Below are 24,158 nucleotides of genomic sequence, written 5' to 3'. Positions count from 1 at the left end.
CTTGTTTTCTCTGGTCCAAAGAAATAGGGGACTCTGTGTGGGAAAAGAAATCCAGCAGAACCCATTATGATGGATATTAACATAGGAGCTCCAAAAGGAAGACATGCTGAATTCTAACCAGGCCGTGATGGAGGTGGAGGGAGTTGGGGGGAGAGGAGAATGAAAAGGCAGGAGTGTGGAAGGGAAGAAACTGCCAGGGAGGTGAGAAGAGACGTTTCCTCAAGGATAAAGGGAAGGAAGGTTAAAGGCATATTGATCTTGACTGGGAAAACATTCTCTTCACTTTCCATCCTGCTTTCAGATCATCTGGCATCAAAAAAGGTGTGTTACTGAGCTCAGCTTTGGAGATGGTGCAAGAGATACAACAGCTGACAAACATTTGCTGACATGGAGGGCACCAGAGTGGTTTTTGATGATATGAGCTGAGCTGCAAGGTAGAGGTGATGTGAAAGCTGATAAAAGACACATCCAGTGATGGGCAGGCAGCAACCAAGCTCAGGCATCCTGTAAAAAAAATAAGCTATTTCCTGATCTGAGATGAGGCTGGCTTTCTTTTCAGAAGAAGTTGCAAAACTACCCAGGTCGAACCCAGGGTGGGCAACAGAACATGTTACAACTTCCAAGGTGCTTCCCCCAACAATTTCCTTGTAGGATCCTCAAAGCTACCCTGTGAGAGTGGGCTGGGCTTCATTTATGATCTTCGTTTTGCACACGATGAAACTGAAGATGAGAAAAGACAAGGACACACAGCCAGAGAAGCAATGGAAGAGGTAGGAGCAGATCATGGCTTCCCCATAATTACCCGATTATCTTCTCACCAAAGCACATTATATCTGGCCAAGTTGATTTTTCACAAAACAGCGTTGGTAGTATCCCTGTATGAATATATATATGAACATACCTATCAATCTAACTCAATTATATATTCATGCATCTTCATTTCCCATTCATCTTTATAATCTATCACCTATGATCAATTTATATTACCTATTAACATTTTTATAATTATCTGTATCAATGTATCTATAATTTATCTATTATATCTTCTGATTAGTCATCTTTGCATGGATACACTGACTGATGTGAAAAGTTCACCAGCACTGAAAACATCAATGCATGGTTTTAAACCTTGTATTCTTTTCATTGTCTCACTGATTAATCTCCCAGAGCCTCAGTTTTGTACTTTGCCAAGTAGAGATAGAAAAGATAGAAATGCCCACCTCCCAGGGCTGGGAGAGATATATAATAATAAGACAGTGGTTATAAGATGCTGAGTATAGTGCCTGGCTCATAGTAGGCCCACAAGTATACTTGTTCCTTCCTGCTCACTGTCATCAGAACCTTGCTTTCCCTCCTGGTCATCTAGCTTTTGCACTGATTTCAGTGGTCTTAGTTTATCTTATCTCTGAACTTCAATGTTATAGATCATGTGAGTGTATTATATGAGCATTTGCCACACATATGATTCCAAGGATTGTTCATTTTAGACCAGATGTCATGATTTGGCAATCTGGCTATAAGATTCTTAAAATAGAGCTTCCCATTTACCATTTAGGAAACCAAGAAGTAATTCTCAATCCACACTTCTGAATCATATGAAGAACTCTGCACAGGGATTTTCTCATAATCGGTGCCAAGTAAATATTTGATAAATTAGAGGAGTTCCCAAGTAGCACCCTTGAGCCTGCGAGAGTTTGGGAGTGGAGGCACATAGGAGTTGATTCTCCATGTACATAGAAGAACTGGGATAGCAGAGTCCTCTTCAGTTTTAACACATTTTATTTATTCATTCTTTCAATCTATATTTATTGAGCAACTAATCTATGTTAGGTCCTGTGAGATATGCTAGAATACAAAAGTGAATCGGACATATATATGCAGTCTGGAAGAGTCAAGAAACAATTCCATTCTGTGGAATGTGATAGAGGGATACACAGGAACTTTGGGAACACAGACGTGGTAGACATATGATATTTTTCCTCCAGTATTTCTTTGCACCTTCCTCTAGTAATAGCACCCCCTTACTTTGAAGAGCTGAATATCTATCACTCTGTGTAGTTCATGGCGTTCATGTGACCAGGTCTGGCTAAAACAGTTTCCTTGGCCATAGTCATTGACTCAAATAGGGGTATGTGATCCAAGGTGGTCCAATTAGAGTCCTTCCTTGGAAATTTATAAGCAAATGCTGATAGAAGATCTCTCTTTACATGACTAAACTCGCTTAAAATAAGCCAAGAGATATATGTTGTTTGCTGCCTCCACTCTACCCACTGCATAGAAAACCTCCTTGTGGTGTAAGAAAAAGAAGTCGAAAAATAGGGTGATGCAGGTAATAGGAATAAAGAAAAAAAAAGATTCTGGATAATTCTGAAGTAACTAGTGCTCCCTGGGGCCATCTGTACCCCAATTACATGAGCCAATAAACTCTCACTTTTGCTCAGAATTTGAACTTTTTTATACAGACATTTTCATACAGCTCTTCTATTACTCTAAATATGCACAGACCGTACACCATTTTAAAACCATTTCATTTATATCATCTTGTTGACTATCAAGACAATATTGTGAGAAACACTGGTATTGTATTATAATTCTACCTGATGAGAAAAGTGAGATTAAAAAAGGAATGAAAAAAAAGGAATGAGGCAGCTGAAATTGGTCAAGTTAATTGTGGTTGAAGCTGAGAGAGAAATTAAACTTTCTGATATTTAGAGCAGAGTTCTCACTGCATTCATCCTGGAGTCTGATTACCAGACCACATATTTAAGTGTTCATTTCTGACTCTAATTGGCCATTTGAAGCCTATCACAATATCCTATTATTTTGTGTCCAGGAGGGTGGGGATAAAGTTCACTCAATTCTTCAACATTGCTGACTGTATGTGGGGATATACACACACACACACACACACACACACACACACACACACACACATACATATGTGTGTGTGTGTGTGTGTGTGTGTGTGTGTATTATATCTATTGCTCTTACTCAGTGAATTTCATTAAGAGAAATATTTGGGGGTATTGATCAGACCCATGGATAGATTCCTTTGCAAATATCACTTATTAATGAGACTTCTTTTTTGTTGCTTAAAATGTGACCTGTCAGCCCTAAATTGAAACCAGCTGATGCAACTTGATCACATAACCTCAGATTGACTTTAGTTATGGTGCTGCTTTTGAAATGTAACATGAAATTGGTTTCAGCAATATATTTTAAAGGTTTGGTGAATCACTTGTTTCTGGGCAACCCAGTCTCTGAATTCCTGAGCATTCTTGAAGTACATGGTCAGCCCAAGCCTAACCTCTGCTGAGAAGAGAACAATTACCTGACTGCAAATGATGCCAAAGTGCTTTTAACTGACCTCAGTCCTGGAAAGGAGCTACTTGAAAAGTTTGTTATTGATCCATTCTTCCAAATATGCTATCCTCGAATCTTTTATTAATTAGACTGTCAGAATCTTGTTAAATTAGAAACAATCCACAGAGATTGATTTAGTCTTTTATAGTTGTTAAAATATGCATATATCTATTAAGATTTTAATGCCGTTATCAGTGTTGTTATTACGTGGATGTATTTGCTGGTGTGTTTGTTAGTTGTGAGGCAAGTGCATAAAAAAGAAACACTCTTGGAAAGATTGATTTTTTTTTTTTTTTTTCCAGTCAAAACCTTGTCTAAGACACCATTTAAAGTGATGTTCATTGACCCTTTTGAACCATCCAAGTGATAACATCTATCTCAAATTGAATAACAGAAAAAGTTTGTGTTATCTCAAGAATGGGTATGCTTACTTGTGTCAGGTTTTACCTGTTCTTTACCACCTTCCTTGAAGTTAAAGTCCAAATTTAATGCTAAGTCATAAACTTTTTCCCAAACTTATTTCTTCAATACTTATTATATCAAAACTCCCACTCACTGAATGATAACTCTCTCCTAAACACTTTGCTGATTTCTTTCATTCATTATCTCATGCATCTCCTCCTTGGAAGTTTTATTTTTGGCTTTTTATTTTACAATTTAATAAAAATATATACATGCTCATGGCTTGAATAAATGGTCAGAAAGTTTTATAATAAATCCCAGCAGCCCACATCCTGTTCTCTATTCTTGTTGCTCAAAAGGAACCTCATTTCTTAAAATCATTGTTAACATTATTTTCTAGTATGTAGCACTGTATTTCTAAAGACTATGTTCCTAGTAATATTGTTTGATTTATCAACTTCAGGCATTTTTTTCTCCACACCTACATCTTTCCATAAAACAAACATAATTATATTTTAATTTAAATAAAATACCTGTGTTAATATTATCTATTTATACAAATGGACATGGAATTTGCTTTTCCTTTCTTGAATGTTTTTGGAGTGCATTTTTACTAGATTGAGTAATTGCCTGTCTTACTTTCATAACATTCTGTAAACTTAACATCATTGTTACATTGATATATTCTGATTTTTGTTGCTTTTTATAGATGATCTTCCCCATCCAAACTGGAAGTTTCTAGAATCTTCTATTTGCCCTTAGTAAAGATCAAGTTATAAAAGTTTATGATTCTGTAGCTTATAAGGGTCATTTTTAGCTTTTTAAAAAATCTGGTCACTTATTGGGAACTTTCAATCTGGAAACTCTTTTATCTTTTAATTCAAGAAATGTCCTTTATTTTTTTTCAAAAATAGAATTCCTATTATCTGTATATGTTCTACATATGTTTTTTTAATGTTCTTTTGTCTCCTACCATAACCCATCAGGTCCAATCAAGAGACAAAAATCGCACAGTAATTTTAACCGGGGGTGGGATGGTTTAATATAAAAAATTATTAATTACAACATAGCATTGTAGTAATGGGGAATTGGCTAACAAAAGGTAAAGACAACTCTAAAGAATATTGGAATAGCAGATATAAGTAATGGCCACTATCCCTAGCACTGTGATAGAACCCATAGGAAGAGTCCCCCCAACCCTTGAGTGAGATCTAGATCTCATTGGAGAGGATGTGTCTCGCATGGCTCAATGGATAAGAGAGAAGTTCACTGAGGTGCTTCACGAGCAGGACCCTGCAATTTGTCCTCTGGAGTGCCAGGAGGAAGCCCTTCGCAGGGAGACGCTATGCCTAAGAACATGTCACAGAATCACACAAGAGGGTCCTGGGGGAGATTCCATGTCCTGCTGACCACTGGGCATTACTGGCTACCACGCTGTACAAGAACTGGGTGCTGCCGAAGCTGTGTGCCCACAGGAATCTGGGGACAGGAGCAAAGTAGAAACCGAAAGGAAAGCCCCTTCATTCTCCAGTGTCCCTACAGTTCCCTCTACTGACAAAGTGTAACATTATGTCAGCTGGTAAAGGAGAAATATTTATAAGACCCACCTCCCTTACCTTAGAAAAGACTGTGAAGGTTACATTTGGAGCTGACAAGCAATACATGGATAATGGCTGACACTTTTTTTTTAATAAACTTAATTTTTTTAGAGCAGTTTTAGGGTCTCAAAAGTTGAGCAGAAGGTACAGAGATTTCTCATATATTCCCTGCCCCACATATGCATAGCCTCCCCCATTAAAAGTATCCCCCACCAGAGTGATGCACCTTTTACAACTGATGGACATTTATTGGTACATCATTATCATCCAGAGTCCGTAGTTTACATTAGAGTTCATTCTTGGTGTTGTACATTCTATAGGGTTAAGCAAATTCATAATGACATACAACCACCATCATAGTATCATACAGAGTGCTCTCACCACCCTAAAAATCCTCTGTGCTCTTCCTATTCATTCCTCCTTCCCCCTGACTCCTGGCAACCATTGATCTTTCTACTGTCTCCATATTTTTTCTTTCCTAAAATGTTACATAGTTAGAATCATACATACAGAATATAGCCTTTTTAGTTTGGCTTCTTTCACTTAGTAATGTGTATTTAAGTTTCCTTAATGTCTTTTCATGACTTAGTAGCTCATTTCTTTTTTTTTTTTTTTTTTTTTTTTTTGCGGTACGTGGGCCTCTCACTGTTGTGGCCTCTCCCGTTGCGGAGCACAGGCTCCGGACGCGCAGGCTCAGCGGCCATCACTCACGGGCCCAGCCGCTCCGCAGCATGTGGAATCTTCCCAGACCGGGGCACGAACCCACATCCCCTGCATCGGCAGGCGGACTCTCAACCACTGTGCCACCAGGGAAGCCCGCTCATTTCTTTTTAATGCTGAATACTATTCCATTGTCTAAATGTACCACTGTTTATTCATTCACCTACTGAGGAACATCTTGGTTGCTTCCAAGTTTTGTTAATTATAAATGAGGCTGTTTTAAGCATTCGTGTGCAAGTTTTTGGGTGGACATAAGTTTTCGACACCTTGGGGTAAATACCAGGGAGTGCGAGTGCTGGATCTTAAAGTAAGAATATTGAGTTTTGTAAGAGACTACCAAGCTGTTTTCCAAAGCGGCTGACCATTTTGCATTCCCAGTGAATGAGAGTGCCTGTTGCTCCACATCCTCACCAGCAATTAGTGTTGCCAGTGTTCTAGATTTGGGGCGTTCTAATAGGCATGTAGTAGTATCTTGTTTTAATTTGCATGTCCCTGATGACATATGATGTGGAACATCTTTTTGTGTGCTTATTTGCTCTCTGTATATTTTGTTTGGTGAAGTCTGTTAAGGGTTCATTTTAAAATCAGGTTCTTTGTTTTCTTTTTTTTTTTTAGCATCTTCATTGGAGTATAATTGCTTTACAATGGTGTGTTAGTTTCTGCTTTATAACAAAGTGAATCAGTTATACATATACATATATCCCCATATCTCTTCCCTCTTGCGTCTCCCTGCCTCCCACCCTCCCTATCCCACCCCTCTAGGTGGTCACCAAGCACCAAGTTGATCTCCCTGTGCTGTGCGGCTGCTTCCCACTAGCTATTTTATGTTTGGTAGTGTATATATGTCCATGCCACTCTCTCACTTTGTCACCGCTTACCCTTCCCCCTCCCCATATTCTCAAGTCCATTCTCTAGTAGGTCTGTGTCTTTATTCCCATCTTACCCCTAGGTTCTTCATGACCTTTTTTTAATTTTCCTTAGATTCCATATAAATGTGTTAGCATACGGTATTTGTTTTTCTCTTTCTGACTTACTTCACTCTGTATGACAGACTCTAGGTTCATCCACCTCACTACAAATAACTCAATTTTGTTTCTTTTTATGGCTGAGTAATATTCCATTGTATATATGTGCCACATCTTCTTTATCCATTCATCTGTTGATGGACACTTAGGTTGCTTCCATGTCCTGGCTATTGTAAATAGAGCTGCAGTGAACATTTTGGTACATGACTCTTTTTGAATTATGGTTTTCTCAGGATGTATGCCCAGTAGTGGGATTGCTGGGTCGTATGGTAGTTCTATTTGTAGTTTTTTAAGGAACCTCCATACTGTTCTCCATAGTGGCTGTATCAATTTACATTCCCACCAGCAGTGCAAGAGTGTTCCCTTTTCTCCACACCCTCTCCAGCATTTATTGTTTCTAGATTTTTTGATGATGGCCATTCTGACCAGTATGAGATGATATCTCATTGTAGTTTTGATTTGCATTTCTCTAATGATTAATGATGTTGAGCATTCTTTCATGTGTTTGTTGGCAATCTGTATATCTTCTTTGGAGCAATGTCTACTTAGGTCTTCTGCCCATTTTTGGATTGGGTTGTTTGGTTTTTTGTTATTGAGCTGCATGAGCTGCTTGTAAATTTTGGAGATTAATCCTTTGGCAGTTGCTTCATTTGCAAATATTTTCTCCCATTCTGAGGGTTGTCTTTTGGTCTTGTTTATGGTTTCCTTTGCTGTGCAAAAGCTTTTAAGTTTCATTAGGTCCCATTTGTTTATTTTTATTTCCATTTCTGTAAGATGTGGGTCAAAAAGGATCTTGCTGTGATTTATGTCATAGAGTGTTCTGCCTATGTTTTCCTCTAAGAGTTTGATAGTTTCTGGCCTTACATTTAGGTCTTTAATCCATTTTGAGCTTAGTTTTGTGTATGGTATTAGGGAGTGTTCTAATCTCATACTTTTACATGTACCTGTCCAGTTTTCCCAGCACCACTTATTGAAGAGGCTGTCTTTTCTCCACTGTATATTCTTGCCTCATTTATCAAAGATAAGGTGACCATATTTCTTATTATTTAGTTTTAAGAGTTCTTTGTATATTTTGGATAACGGCTCTTTAAAAGGTATCTTTTGAAAAATATTTTCTCCTAGTCTGTGCCTTGTTTTTTCATTTTCTTTATAGTGTATTTTGCAGAGCAGACCCACACAACTTTCTCTTTTTTGTCTTTTTCTACTCTCTGAATATTTTCTCAACTTCACCTTTTAATTCTTCTATTGGAGGTATACACACACATACATAATTTATAAGACTTATTTCTTCTTTCCCATTGTTATTTTTTCATAACGTTCTTTTCTTTTTTATAGATAGATCTAGCTTATATTATTAATAAGCTTTGGTTGCAAAGTTTTATTCTATTGCCTGCCTCATCTGTTTTCTTCCAGCTTTTTCTCCTTCCTATTTATTTGTTTAGGATTTTCTCCTTTTCTCTGAAGTTTTTCTGAACTGTCAGTTGATTCTTTACTGCCTAGGCTCATAAGATAGATATAAGCTTTGTATACATGGCAGAAGCATATCATTGGGCTTCATATCAGAGTGAAGGGGTGTAAATCACTAATTTTATTGATTGATCACAGTAACCATATTCTTTTTTCTAGAATTATTCAGTTTCCCTCCAATCTCCTGCCTTTGGTCTCTATGCAAAACTGCTGTGGGGTTGATGAGAACTCAGGGACTGGAGTGATGTTCAATTCCTTTGTACATAAACATTAAGTCAGTCTCCCAATTTTCACCATCCTCTGTGATATCTGTTGCCTTTATGTGTTGAATTCTTAGGACAAATTGGTTTGTTTTTCATCAGTGTCTCCCTCTGCATGAACTTATTTTATAGGTTGTATTCCTAGGTTGAATCCTCCATCTTTAATTTCTAAAATTTATTGAAGTCTCTCAAGCAGTGCCCTTTCTTCTTCTTTAAGTCTCTTGTTTCTTGTGCATTTATATGATTCTTTATTCCTTTACTTTCACTTGAGAGATGCATCTGGAAAGGAAAAGGTAAATGTATTTTCCTATTGAATTTCATTTTCTAATTCATCAACCTTTTTGAGTAATCATTTATTGAAACCAAAATTCTTCTTAGAAATGATCGAGTCACAACTGATAAATAAAATTGACCCTTGAACAACCTGGAGGGGCAGGGAGCTATCCCACTGATCCACTGCACAGTAGAAAATCCATGTATAATTTATAGTCAGCCCTCCTTATCTGCGGTTCCCCTGTATCCATGGTTCTGTATCCATAAATTCAACCATAGGTCAGGTAATACTGTACACTTAACTACTTTAAAAAATCTGTGTATAAGTGGACCTGCACAATTCAAACCGGTGTTGTTCAAGGGTCAACTGTGGTGTTACAGATTCATGAGAGAAAGTGATAGTGTGGGACAGCAAGGAAGAATAAGTGAATGGGAAAGAAATTGAATGACTAAATGGGGAACAAAATGAAACAATAAATGATTATATTAGTGGACAGCAAGGTGTGGTGGAAAGGACATTAGGCTGGCAGGATTTTTGTCCTGGGCTTGTGTCTCATTTGCTGTAAAGGCCCAGGCAAGTCACCTCTCCAGCCTTATCTGAATTGCCTCATTTGCACAGTGCATCAGGGAAGGTTGGGACTAGAAATAGGAAGGATCCCTTCAGGACTTATGTACATCTCTGCTCCTTATCCTTTATCTTCTTTTTAAAAAATTAACAAATTCAAGGCTAGGGAAACCCTGGATTTTCTTAAATCACTGGCTTTCAACTATTGGGGTGACACAGATTCTGGTGAGAACCTAATAAATCTTTAAACATCTCTTCTTACAACAATGCACATAAATAAACACATAATCTGTATACAGTTTCAAAAGCTCACATGAGGACCCCCATGGGGTAAAGTTAATCTCAGAACCTTTGTCCTCCTTCAAGGTGACCTCTGGTCTTTGCCTTCTAGAGGGGACTGCTGATGTCTGTTTCTTTGGCAATTTGAGGCTTCCTAGAACACAGCTAGAAAGTAGCAAAGAAGAACATTTCCCTTGCATGCAAACCTTGTCATTCAGGTGAACCAATCTTCTCTTTGTAAATCAGGACATTTGCAAATGTTTCATTAGCTTTGGCCCAGATAGCTCTGTAACAAATGCATTTGCTGTGTGCTGCAGATGATGTATCAGCACAAACAGCTCACTGGGCCTCCATTAATTATATGCAGAGAATGAAGGGACTATTTAAATGGAGCCACAGAAATTTCATTTGTGGGGTGTGTTTTGCCTGGGAAAGGAAAGCATTCCCATGTTGCAAGAATCCTATATGCTTTCTGATCTATTTCTTTTCAATAAACATGACGCTGAATCATTCACTCTTTCTTTCATTCATTTACCTAATATTTATTGAGCACCAGGAAAGATGCCAGATGCTGGAGATAAAATAATAAACAAAGGCAATACAGCCTCTGCCCTCATGGAACTAACTTGTGGAGGTGACAGTAATAAAATAATCACAAATAAAAATATAAAGTTACCGTAAGTATCAGGAACCGTGAGAACAAATAAAGGAGTGTGGGAGAGAGCTGATCTAGCAAGGAGAGGTCAAGGAAATTTTCCCAAAGGGAATGACTTTAAAGCTGAATTCTGGAGGACAAGTAGGAAGTAAACAAGCTAAATGGGGGGAGTGGGGAGTAACAATACCCTGGGCTGAGGTATGTGTGCAATATTTGCTGAACAGAAAGAACTCTGGTGTGGCAGAAATACGAAAAGACTATAATTAGAGGAGGCTGGGGAGGTACATGGGTCACCTATGCAGGGCCTGTAACCTCCTGAAAATTTGATTTTTATTGCAAGGGTGACAATAAGCCTATAGGGAATTGAAGGGATACAGAAATTAATCAGAAACCTGTGCAAGGAATGTCCCTCTAAATATTGGCATCTGAAAAGCATTTATTGAATGATTTCTGTGTGTTCCATTAGACCAGGGAAACTTAAACTCTTTTATCAAAGGACAGTTAGTAAATGTTTTAGGCTTTGCAAGTTTTTTTGCATTTATTTATTTATTTATTTATTTTTAAACAACCCTTTAAAAATGTAACACTGGACTTCCCTGCTGGCACAGTGGTTAACAATCTGCCTGCCAATGCAGAGGACACAGGTTTGAGCCGTGGTCCGGGAAGATCCCACATAACACGGAGCAACTAAGCCCGTGCGCCACAACTACTGATCCTGCGCTCTAGAGCCCGCAAGCCACAACTACTGAGCCTGTGTGCCACAACTGCAGAAGCCCGTGCTCCTAGAGCCCATGCTTCATTACAACTGAAGCCACTGCAGTGAGAAGCCCGTGCACCGCAACGAAGAGTAGCTCCCGCTCTCCGCAACTAGAGAAAAGCCCGTGTGCAGCAACAAAGACCCAACGCGGCCAAAAATAAATGAATGAATGAATGACTGAAAATGTATCACTAATCTCAGCTCAAGGACTGTGCAGAAACAGACCGAGGGCAGGATTTGGGCCATAGACTGTGCCATAAGTTTGCCAACGCCTAGACCATAAGCTCTATGAGGGCACAGACTATATTTTTCTTGTTTATTGTAGATTCTCCAGTACCTGTCACAGTGCCAGGCACATAGCGGATGCTTAATATACATTTATTAAATGAAGTAATGCCTGAACTAGGTGAATTAAATATTCAGTGTCTACTTATGACTAAAACCAAGTGAGAAGCTGGTATTGCTGTTAATTTTGTCATTGTTGTTACCATTATTATTCTTGCTGTTATTATCGACATAATGCAGATAAGGAAAACATAGTTAAATTTGCCCAAGATCATGTAGCTAGTAAGTGACAAGAACCAGGATTTAAACCAGGTCTGTAATATTTGTCAGCCTGTTTTCTTCCTTCTAGTCATTCTGCCTCTTTTGTAAACAACACACAAAGAGCTATGTATAATACAGCTAAGCAGTAAATGACAGAAGCATGAGCTAATGTTATGGGAGAGATATGCCATTCAAAGTAGGGGACAGAAAACCTGCATCCGTCTCCCCTTCTGTCTCAGCCAGCTTGGGCTGCCATAACACATTACCATCACCTGGGTGGCTTAGACAACAAATATTTAATTTTCACAGTTCTGGAGGTTGCAAATCTGGATTGTGGGATCAGGGAGCCAGTATGGTTGGGTTGTTGGTGAGGGCCTTCTTCCTGGGTATGTGCTCAAACGCCCTTTCCTTGGTGTGTGCACACAGAGAGAAAGAACCCATGTCTCTTCCTCTTTTTAAAAGGGCATTAATCCCATCATGAGCGCCCCACCATTTGACCTAATCTAACCTTAACTACCTCCTCCAAACCCCACCTCCAAATACCATCATGCTGGAGGTTACCATCACATATGAATTGTGGGGATTCCTTAGCATTCAGTCCATACACCATTCTCTGATAATAAATGTAAAGAGATGTCTGAAGGCAGAAAACTGAAATAAAAAAAATAGAGAAAGTGAGAGGAAGGAAGGAAGGAAGAGAAGGAGGGAGGGAGGGAGGAAGGAAGGGAGGAGAGAAACTAGTAGATGCATCATGGATGAAAGAAGTTAAACACTTTTTAGGATCAGTTGGTACTGTTGACTAATGAGACAAAGAGAGAAAGCCACATCCTAGGGTGTGCATGGAGGAAACTTGAGCTGAAGAAGGGATTGCCCTGCCCAATAGGTTACAGATAGGAATTCTTCTCAAAAACACCTACCACTAGGTGTTCCTGCAGGTTCTGTGTCTTGTATCTATCAGGGAGGGAATTTGTCAGTCTTCCCTTGCAGGCATTCCTAATCTTTATTAGTTATTTACTTGGCTTGGGGGATGTTGAGAATTTCTTTTTCCTTGCCTCCTTAAGATTTCCTTGATAAGGGAAAATCACTTATCAAGAAAATTACACTTTTCACAAGGCTAGCAAGGACTCAGGTGACTCAATGATCCCTATGCCCATTACCTATCCCAGTCGTCGTCTTATGTAGACTGAGGAATAAGGATAAGAGATGTTGGTGTCCATGATAATAGGGTGGATTGCTGCTGCTTGGAAACACCTAGGGGTCAGTGGAGGAGTGTGGCTCCAAAGTTGGTGATTCTTAGGTTGCTCTTTAGAATATGAGTGAATTAGAATATTTTAACTTCAGCTTTCAGATTTAGATACACCTTAGAGACAACAAGAAATGAATGTTTCGTCAGATATCTTATTATAGAAATATTCAGTTCAGCTTGGAAAAATAGCACAGAAAATTTCAGGAAGAAATTTTCTGAAGGATATTGATGATGGGGTTGATTTTATAGACACTATAACATAACTGTAAGCTTGAAAAAACTTGAAGATACAGTGACGGGACAGAACAAAAGAAAAAAAGGAAGATAATCAGAAATTGTAGAAATAAACACATAAACCAAAAGTTAATAATAACATGTTTCACATGAAGCTAACTGAAACATGACCCGATTTTGAGCTTTTTTTTCTTTTCTAATGAAAAAATAGCCTCTACATTTATACTATTATTAAGAACATTCTCCTTGGAATAGGCTGATAGTGGTCAATGACATCATAACCAATGTGAAGGTAAAATCTCTGGCTCTATATTAATTATACTTCTGGCTCTATGTTAATTCAGTTTTCAAATTCAATTGTTGGAATCAACCTGGAAACAAATCACAACAGCACTAAACTAGGAGGCCCTCCTCTCAGGGTCCTAAGCGTGCAAGTTCAGCACAGGCTCTACTTTGCTTCCGTAAATTTTGCTCCTTCATTGCCTTGCTTTCTTGACCCTAGTTCCGGTCCTGTTTACACATTCATAACCACTATGCATCGCTACCTTTCTGTCATTGCCAAGGTGAACTGACTGGCATCCCCTAGGCTTGCTGCTCAAAGAGTGGTCCAAGCACCAGCAGTATAAGCTTCATTTGGAAACTTGTTTAAAATGCAGAATATCGGATCCTTCCCCAGACCTACTAGTATCTGCATTTTAACAAAATTCCCAGATGAATTGTATGTTCATTGAAATTACAAACCACTGCTCTAACCCACTTTCCTTCCTTGCCAAGGACCTTCCCACTCTTCAGTCTGTTAAAACTGGCCATCGTTGTTATTTTAAAGCAGTCACTGTAGAATACAGGAAAATCTCATGGGGCCAGGATTGTACAGTAAGAGTAACACAGCAGTCAAGATCACACAATTTAGAGTAGGACAGAGTTGACTGCAGTTTCAGCTGCATCACTTAATAGCTGAGCATCTTAACCTCTTTTAACTTCATTGTCTTCAAATGGTATGTTAGTTGGTTTAGGCTAGCTTACCTTGTGTAATAAGTGCTCCCCAAATCTCAGGACTCTTTTCTATATGTCCATGCGTGGCTATGATGTTCCTTTGTATCATCTTAAATTTGAGACCCAGGTTGACTGGGCAGCCTCAGTGTGGGACGTTGTTGGTCTAATGGCAAAGAAAAAAAGCGATATGAAAGAACATACACAAAAGCTGAAAGCTTCTGCTTAACAGTGACACCTGTTACTTCTACTCACACCTTCCACATTGCTGAGTCAGCCTTCAATGAACACAAAGCATAATTCCTCCCACAGGGAGAGGTGCTGCAGAGGGGGAAACAGGGAAGAACAGTAATACACTTGACAATGGAAAGAGTAATAGTAGTCGCCTCATATTATTGTTTGAGATTTGAATGAGTTAAGGCATGAGACAGCCTTGATTCTTTGCTCAGTAGCTGGATGGCTACTTCACCTTTCTGAACTTCAGTTTCCTTATCTGCAAAATGGGGACAATAACACCAGCACTTAATGAAACGTTGAAAAGAATGCCTGGGTGGCACGGAGTAGGCACTTAATGGGAAGAGACCATGAACATAGTAAGAACAATTATCTCCTTTCATGCTCTCAGAGGTAGAAACTGCCTAGTCCACATAGAAAATCCTGAAATAGAGATACTGGGGGAAGCAGAAACAGCCATGAGTTGCTTCATTCTCTGTTTCCTCTGGGTCTGCATCCTTCCTTGCAATAGTTTGACAGGAAGTCTGCTCTCCTTTGGAGGCATAAGTTGGAAGAGGGTTTGTGTTCTGAGAGATAACATGGGGCAAGTTCAGGTGTTACTATTGAGTTTCTGCTTACCTTTCATATTCATTAAGAATCCCAACCAGAACAGGGGTTAGTTATAGCAATCTCCCTCCCTCCCTTTCCACCTCCTCCCTCATCTGCTGACAGCACTCATGTCTCTTCCAAAGTTGCTTCCCAGCTCAAATTGTAACCCTAATCAGAAACTGATGTGACGGCAAAACTGGGGAAAGACAGACATGTGGTCTATGAGAATATTTTGAGATTGGATTTGCTAGCACTCATGCAAGGAATTTTAAAGTCTCTCCCAGAAATTGAATCCACTAGAGCTCAGACCCGCTCTGTGGTCCACATAGACACTACTTGTGGTTTGACGCTCGTTCACAGAATCCAGAACATTATGCCCAACTGTAAAGTTCTTTAGAGTTTACAAAGTGCTTCAGTGTGATGTGGCTTATTTAATTCTCCCAGAACTCTCAGGAAAGGAACATAGCTGTCATGGTCCCACTCCATAGATGAGGACTCAAGAGGTCCTCAAAGTAAAGGGCCATGCCCATGAGGGCACAGTTAGAAAGCAAGCAGGACAGAAGTCTATATCCTCTGCCTCCTGTCTTATATTCATTCACTACACCATGGTTTCTCCAAAATCCCATTACCCTTTGGTGTAGAGAGATAAGATAAATTTCTAGAGCCACAAAACTGAGGGGCCAGGCTTTGGAAAGCAGTGACCCCTCCAAGGCTACCTCTCCATCCTCATGCTCTACTTTACAGGATTTTCCATTTCCTCATCCCCTCTGTCACTGCCACCGCCTAGCCTTCTGGCTCCCAGCCTTTTTTGACAACTGTTGTTATCCACAGAGCAACCAGAGGAAAATTTGGGATGCACACCTGATGGTGTCACTTCCTCCTTAGAGCCCTTCAAAAGATTGCCTTCAAAATAGGGACTTTTGGGGACTTCCCTGGCTGTCCAATGGTTAAGACTCCATGATTCCACTTCAGGGGGCATGGGTTCAATCCCTGCTCGGGGAACTAAGATCCTGCATGCTACAAGGTGTGGCCAAAAAAAGATAAATAAATGAAATAAAACAGAGACTTTTTGACATGGCCTGTGATGGCCATTATGCCTTGCCACACTCTCTAAACGTGAACTTTTACATTTCTCCCTTCTCACATTTGCACTCAGGCCAGATTGAACTACTTCAAGAAATTGGATCAGCTCAAGTTTCTTCTTCCTCTGCATCTTGCAAGCACTATCTTCTATTTCTCTTCCTAGCCAATCACCACTCACTTATAGAAGTGTCTCCTCATCAGAGCAGATGTTCTTATAACACCCTGTGTCCCCTCTAACTCAGTACTTCCTGCTGCACTAGAGCTGTTTCTCTTTCCCAACCCCCAGCATACACACTAGACTAGATTTCCTTGAGGACAGAAGCTTTCTTATCCATTTCTGTACCCAGAGCTCCTAGTGCAGTGCAGAGTAAAGCCTGGTGAGACCTCCCAATAAATGTTTGGAATGAACAAATGAATGAGAAGCCCTAGAGTCAAGGGTATTTGATTTTCTAAACTTCACACTCACTACCTCTCCTACAAAAATCGGAGGACAGATTTTAAATCACCTTTTCCCTCACCTTTTTTTTTTTTTTTACATCTTTATTGGAGTATAATTGCTTTACAATGGTGTGTTAGTTTCTGCTTTATAACAAAGTGAATCAGTTATACATATACATATGTTCCCATATCTCCTCCCTCTTGCGTCTCCCTCCCTCCCACCCTCCCTATCCCACCCCTCCAGGCACCGAGCTGATCTCCCTGTGCTATGCGGCTGCTTCCCACTAGTCCCTCACCTTTTGAAGTCAGCTGGAACCAGATGTTTAAGAGCTGAAAACTGGAGAATCTTTTAGTATTATATTTTGCAGGAAGCTAGAGAGAGGTTGAAGATAAAATTCAGAACACTTAGTCTCTTTCAGTCACTGGGGGCAAAGGAAACGGGGAGACACTGAGCGTCTGTCCTTTGAAAAACTCTCTAAAAATCCAAAACCTGTTCTGCTCTCACCAATAGTGATATCCATTCTTCCAGCTGTGTGACATTCAGCATGTGACTTCACCTCTCTGTATCTTAATTTCTTCATCTGTTATATGAAGTGAAAGTAATACTCTTTCACGCCATGACAGGGTAAAAGAGACTTAAGAGACATATTAGTCAACTCAATGTGTGGACTTTGGCCTGATTTGAATAGGCAGACCATAAAAAAGATGTGTTTGAGGCAATGGGGCAAATTTCAATATGAAATGAGTCCTAGATTCTAAGGAATTATTGTTAATTTTGTTAGGTATAATTACAGCATGATGGTAGAGAGAGAGAAAAAAAAATCATTATAGACACACACACTTATCCATTAGAGATGCATACTGCATACTAAAATATTTATAGGTAAAATGACATGATATCCTGGATTTGTCTTAAAATATTACAGAAAAGTAAGTAGAAATCCATAGATAAAACAAGATTGGCAAAATGTTGATAATTGCCGATGATGGGAAACGCGGACATGGAGGTTCATTATAAGTTATAAATTTTCTCTAAAAGTGTTTCTATAATAAAATGTAAAAATATAATACCCTCTCAGAGTTATGAGAAGTTCATATTTATAAAATGAATAGAAAAGTACTTCCCATATAGTGTTATTAGGGTATATTAAATGCATATACCTCAATTATTCTCCCTCACAATTTACTTGCATTTACAGACTTAGTCACATTCCTTATTTGTTTGCTTATGCACAGAAAGTTGTGACGTGATAATGAGGAATGACAGCTAATATTATTAATAACAAAGAAGGACAGGTAATATTAAGTGGGCATTTGCTCTAAGCCAGAAATGCAGCATGTCCATCATCTTCTTTCCACCCTCACAGAAACCCCAGAAAGTAGACCCTATTTTAAACCCCATTTTACAGATGAGGAAGTTGGGGCACTGAGAGATGACACCATTTGCCCAAGGTCACCTAGCTAGTCAACATTAACCTGGAGCTCAAATCCAGTCCTGTCTGATTCCAAAGTCAAGACTAGCACAAACAAAATGAAGCTCATGCTACAAATGAGAGCAAAACTGGATTTAAATTAAATTTAAGTTTAAATATCCTCCCTCAGTCCTCTCGTTGGCTCGATCTAGTGTGAAACCCAACCACTTAATAAGATTATGAGGGAAATTCTTAACACTCCTTCCACTCTCATGTGACCCAGTCATCTGGAGGTGGATTGATGTTAAATAGTCTGAGAGAAGTAAGCCTGTAAATCTCTGTGTCAATCAGTCTGATCAAAACTCCTAGGATGGTGGATCCCTCTATTTAGTCCACATGACAGAAATGCAGAACGTGGAGCTACCTCAGTCTTTATGTCATTACCCTGCTTTGAACCATCCACACTGCCTTGAATTTAAGGCCCCAAATGATTTATGTATATGCCAGACATTCCAGCTTCATCTTCCTCTCTCCCTGTTTATCTACCTCTTCCTCCATCTAAATAAGGGGGGACACATATCCTGTGAATATGACCCCTAGTGCTTCTTCTCCTGTTGGTTCACCACTGCATCTCTAGAACATAGAAGAGTGTTTTTCAATCCTGGCTGCATATTACAATTCCCTACAAGGTTTTTAAAACATACTGATGCCAGGGCCTCACCTCTTGAAAATTAATTAGAATTAGTTAAATGGGCCAGGGATTCATTTTTTTTTTTTTTAATGCAGTAGGTTATTCTAATATGCAGCCAGGATTGATAAACACTGGCACAGAACAATGCCTGGCAAAGAACAGGTATTTAATAAGCATTTGCTGAAAGAATGAGTAAATGAATGAATAAACATTCTAGCTTAAGAAGTACTTACTAATGTGCATTCTTTATCAGTCCCAGCCCGCAAGCATACGTGCATATACCAACCATGAGCTGCGTGGGGGTGCATACTCTTTTACATATTTTTGGTTCTTTCATTTCTAGCATATAATAAAACCTCAGTATTTATTAAATGAATGTGCTGTCATATATATCCAAGACAAGGAACAGGAAGATGTATTGGACAGATGGAGAAGAGTGATATAAATGAGAATATGTGGAAAGAACACACTTTGGGAGTCAGATGGAGCTGAATTTGGACTCCAGCTCTATTACCTATCGACCCTCTGAACTCTGAGCAAGTTTCCTCATTTTTAAATGGGGTTAAATTACCCCTGTCAGCATTATTGTGCAACTTAAATGGAAAGCATGAATGTATTTAGCTTAGTGCCTAGTGTATTGAAGATACTTAAAAAATGTCACCTTCTCTTTCTTATTCCTTTATTTTCCCTTTGACAGAGGTCCAGCTAGACTGATTAGGTTAGACCTTTGGGAGTTGATTAGAGAAGAGAGAGAGGGAGAGAGAGAAAGAGAGGCAATGAGCAAAGAGTAGAAATGAGTGAGGATAATGTCATGATGGTTATGGAATAAATACTTACTATTAGCCACAGCCAATGAAAGCCAAATCTTCAGGCATTGCATTTGTCATTCTTCCTCCTCTGACCAATCCAGACATGTAACACAGCTATAAATTACTCTCCTTCAGCATAAGCACTGGATGGTAAGTGCCATGAACTCTAATAACAACATTCATCACCAGGTAAGCAGCTGCATATTGAGGTAGTTTGGGCCAAGCTTCCAACCATCTGGAAAAACGCCAAACACTATGCCTCATACCTTCTGTCCTAGGCTTTCTTGGAAAGAGGGACATGGTGCTGTTGAGACATCCCTGGCTTGGGATCTGAAGCAGCTGAGTTCTTATTCAGATCTAATGTGGTCACAAATGTATTCACCTGCAAAATGGAGGCAAGGACTCAAAGAAATTGTCTCTTGATGTCCCTTCCAACATTGTGTAAGTCTGGTTGGAAGTTACCCTTCTCCCATTTCAGCATTTGGTAATAGAGTCAACTAACAATACTATCCTTAAGAAATTTTATTTGGTCTCACCTTTGGTGATACCAGAATTGAACCAGTTCTCGTTTCTAATGGATTGATCTGCAAACTTGGGTAGAAATAAGGTCCTTTATCTTTAATTTTTCTAGTGATTTGCATAAGTTTTCACCCACCTTAATAGCAGGAATTCTAGTATCCACGTCTTGAGACTTCTCTCATCCTCTGATTTGACGAAAAACTACAAGGTTGTTCAGGTGTCCCAAAAGGGAAAGTTAGACCAAGGTATATCATGGCCCCAGAGCTGCTCCCAAAGAGTTATTGGTTATTAACTTTATCCTTGGAGACCTGGCGTAAACATCTTCCTCTATGATTTTGGAAGCAAATGTTCTCTCTCTCTCATCTTCCCTATTTCTTCTCTGTTCTATTTTTTTTTTTTTTTTCTTCCATCTCCTTTCCTTGAAAAGGCTATAGTTGAAATCTCCCAATTCTCACCCACCTGGAAACTAGACAGAATCAGAGAAATCCCATATGTTGACAAATTAGATCAGCTAAGCTATCAGCCTTAGGGAGAAAGTACTTTATCTCTGATATAGTCTTGCTTGCTTTTCTCCTTGGACTTGCTTTTCTCATCACAGTAATTATACCTTGACATGGGTAAAAGCAGTCACCTATGTAGCCTGGTTTAGCTCACCCTGGAACCACCCTGAGGTTTTGGATAAAGAACATGGAGAGTGCACTTTGCTCCTTTTCTGTCCTCTGGGAAAATAATCTTTTTCTTAAAGCTCTCGCAGGAACCAGTTGGGTCATCAAGATCAAATTTGAGCATTCAAGGATCCTGAGTCACATCAATTGCTATCACTCTCACCACAATTTATGGACATTAGAGAATAAACAGTGTAAGTGATAAGAATTTAGAAATCCAGTTGATGTCCAACACCTTTCCAAAGGAATTTATTCTGGGCTTCCCTGGTGGCGTAGTGGTTGAGAGTCTGCCTGCCGATGCAGGGGACACGGGTTCGTGCCCCGGTCCGGGAAGATCCCACATGCCGCGGAGCGGCTGGGCCCGTGAGCCATGGCCGCTGAGCCTGCGCGTCCGGAGCCTGTGCTCCGCAATGGGAGAGACCACAACAGTGAGAGGCCCGTGTACCGCAAAAAACAAAACAAAAACAAAGGAATTTATTCTGCACTGCCTGCCAAAGAATTTTCCATGGATCTTTAGTTTTGGGTTTATTTGTTTGCTTTTTCCACTGCAGGACGCTGTCTCTCATACAACTTGATAAGGCTTGCAAGAGCCCCACGGTCTCTGGCTTCTATCTTTTTCTCAATACTCATCTCCCACCCCTTGCTCGCTTTACTCCAGCCATGCATACCTCCCTATTTCACAAGTGCTCCAAGATCTTTCCCACACTAGGACCTTGAGGCATGCTTTTCTCACTGTCATGCAATGTTTTAATGCTGCTTATGCCTCCCCACAAACACACACAAATTTTTTCCGGGATGTTTCATTCCAGAATGAAAATATTATTGACTACCCTGTCATTGTTGTGTCTCTGGTATTTAGCACAGCTCTTGGTACATAGTAGGCACTGCATAAATATTGGTTGAATGGATGAACGCTAGTACATTTCTAGTCTCTATTTAGGAAAGAAGGTAATTGGGCAATTGGACAGAAAGAAAATTATAAATTCAATAATAGGCAGAGGCAGCTGGGAAAGGGAAGGCAAGGAGACAAGCTCAGAGGTCTGTGGTCAGAAAAAAGGCCATTGTCGAGAGTGGAAGCTCCTCCCAACAATCTGGCACCAGTCAGAGCAGTGAGTGTTTTCTTCACAAGCAGCAAATTCATTTGCAAGTGAAAATAAATAAAACTTTATTGAAATACGAAGTTGCAAATGGGAATGGCTGGTTGGGGCCCTTTGTAGTAATTATGCAAAAAGACATCTATTTGCTTGTTTTTATATGCAAGTAAAAAAAGATTCTTTATTTTTGCAATTTATTTACTCAGGGAAGCTTAGCAGGGCTAAGAGGTTTGCATGAATCTTGGGAGCCTGGTTCATCTGATTTTCCAGTCAGCTAGAAGGGCAGTGTGGTTTCATTAAGCACCAGGATTCTTCCAGTGTAGGAAGTGGCTGTGACTCTTTTAACTTCAAACTCACGAACCCTGTGGACTCCATGGATTTGATGAATGTCATACTCAGTTACCAACATAGGGTCTCCTTCATACCACTGGATTGAGTATATTGGTAATGCACATCTTTTTTACATTCTGCCCTTGTTGCCCCCAAACTCGTGTCATCCTAATGTCTTCAGGCAGCATTTCAATAGCCATGTATATCTTTAATAAGATGGGGTTTGAATCATTGTATTGGGTATATGGTGACAATGTTGGCTATTAGTGGCAGCTGTAGCTGGATATGGTAGTGGCTGAGATAATCATCCCTGCAATCAGAAGGACCTGGGTTTGAATCCCAGTTCTGCCTCTTGCTCACCAAAGGACTTTGGGCACACTTCTCACCCATACCAAATCTCAGTTTCCTCATTGGTGAAATGGGCACAACAGTGATAAGTGTATACACAGTGCTTGGCACATGGTGAAGTCTACATTGGTGGTAACAGCAAAGAGTAACAGTAGAAGCATGTCGGTGATACACGGGAAGGAACAGATTTTAAAGTCCAGATAGACCCTGTTCACAATCCCAGAAGCAGAAGATTGCTGCTTGGTCTTGGACAAGTCACTTGATCTCTCTGAGATTCAATTATCCCATTTGTAAAATACAGATGATATCTAACTTTATCATTGTTGCTTTTGAGATTAGCTTTGTGTGATTTGTTACTTGTAAAGATTCCTACTTAGAGCTTGATTCATAGAAGGTACTAAAACAAAAAGGTGGTCACTGTTGTTATTGCTACTTTTATCTTTTTAGTCTCTTTGTGCCTTACCTTCCTTATTGATAAAATATAATGATGATGAAAATCCCATTCCAATACTGCAATTTGTCCACTCTGTGATTCTTCCCTCCCAGATGTAACTTCACTGTTCGGAGCACTGGCCTTCAGCCCAGACTCTCAGCTCCTGTTTTACCCTCTTCCCCTGTGCTCTCATTAACTACTACTCTTCACAATTAAATTGTGCAATGAATGTCAAGTACCTGGATTGAAAGAATTCTAGCTTACCACTCTGAGTATAAATTTCCACCAACAGTCTTTCTGGTGGGATCATAATTCAGGGGCCATTAATCACCTACCTGGCCTCCAGGATCCAGCAGAGGCAGAAGAGTTAATAAAGACCTCATAGAGAAGAGAAAAAGCATCACAGCCAGAGTTGGGAGATCTTTTGATAATCGTAGAGTGGGCTGCAGATTGCTGAAAAAAGTCCTGGCTAATTAAAGACCTTAGAGCTAGATGTGGTACTGTTTCTACCAGATGTAGCAGAGGTTACTGTCTTATATGGTGGCATAGACAGTGTCTGTCTCTATGGTCTAGTTAAGAGCCTTTGGGCAAGAATACCCTCATCTAGCTATAAATCTATCCCCAACTACTTATTGTAACAACTGTAATTCTACCAATACAGATGAGTTTCTCTGAATCATTGATATTAGTAACTTTAATTATGATGATATCAATCCTACATGGTATTTTAAAGCACTTGATAGTTTATAAACTGCTTTCGTTTTTTCATATTTAACTGTCAAATCAGGTAGGCAGGAGATGCATTGTTTTCTCATTTTATAAAGGAAGAAATGGAGGCACTGAATGTTTAAGTGATTTTCCAGAGTTCTCACGGCTACCAAATGGAAGATCGGGGATTCCCAGCCACACTGCTGGACAGCACATCCACTGCTTTTTCATCATGTACCGCATTGTTCAGACCGAGGAAGAATTTTTCAGGTCTAAGTGTAGTTAAGCACTGACAACAACAACCCAGGGAGGTGGTAGGAGAATGTTAAAACACACAGAATAGTTGTTGATCTCTTAGAAAGAAATTAGCTGCAGCTTTGTCCAGAGACAGAGAAATAGTGTAAATGCCTTTGGTGCCGTGTTTTT

Source organism: Tursiops truncatus, chromosome 6 (assembly GCF_011762595.2).
Source record: "Tursiops truncatus isolate mTurTru1 chromosome 6, mTurTru1.mat.Y, whole genome shotgun sequence".
NCBI lineage: Eukaryota > Metazoa > Chordata > Mammalia > Artiodactyla > Delphinidae > Tursiops > Tursiops truncatus.
Note: the sequence above shows the minus strand (reverse complement) of the source record.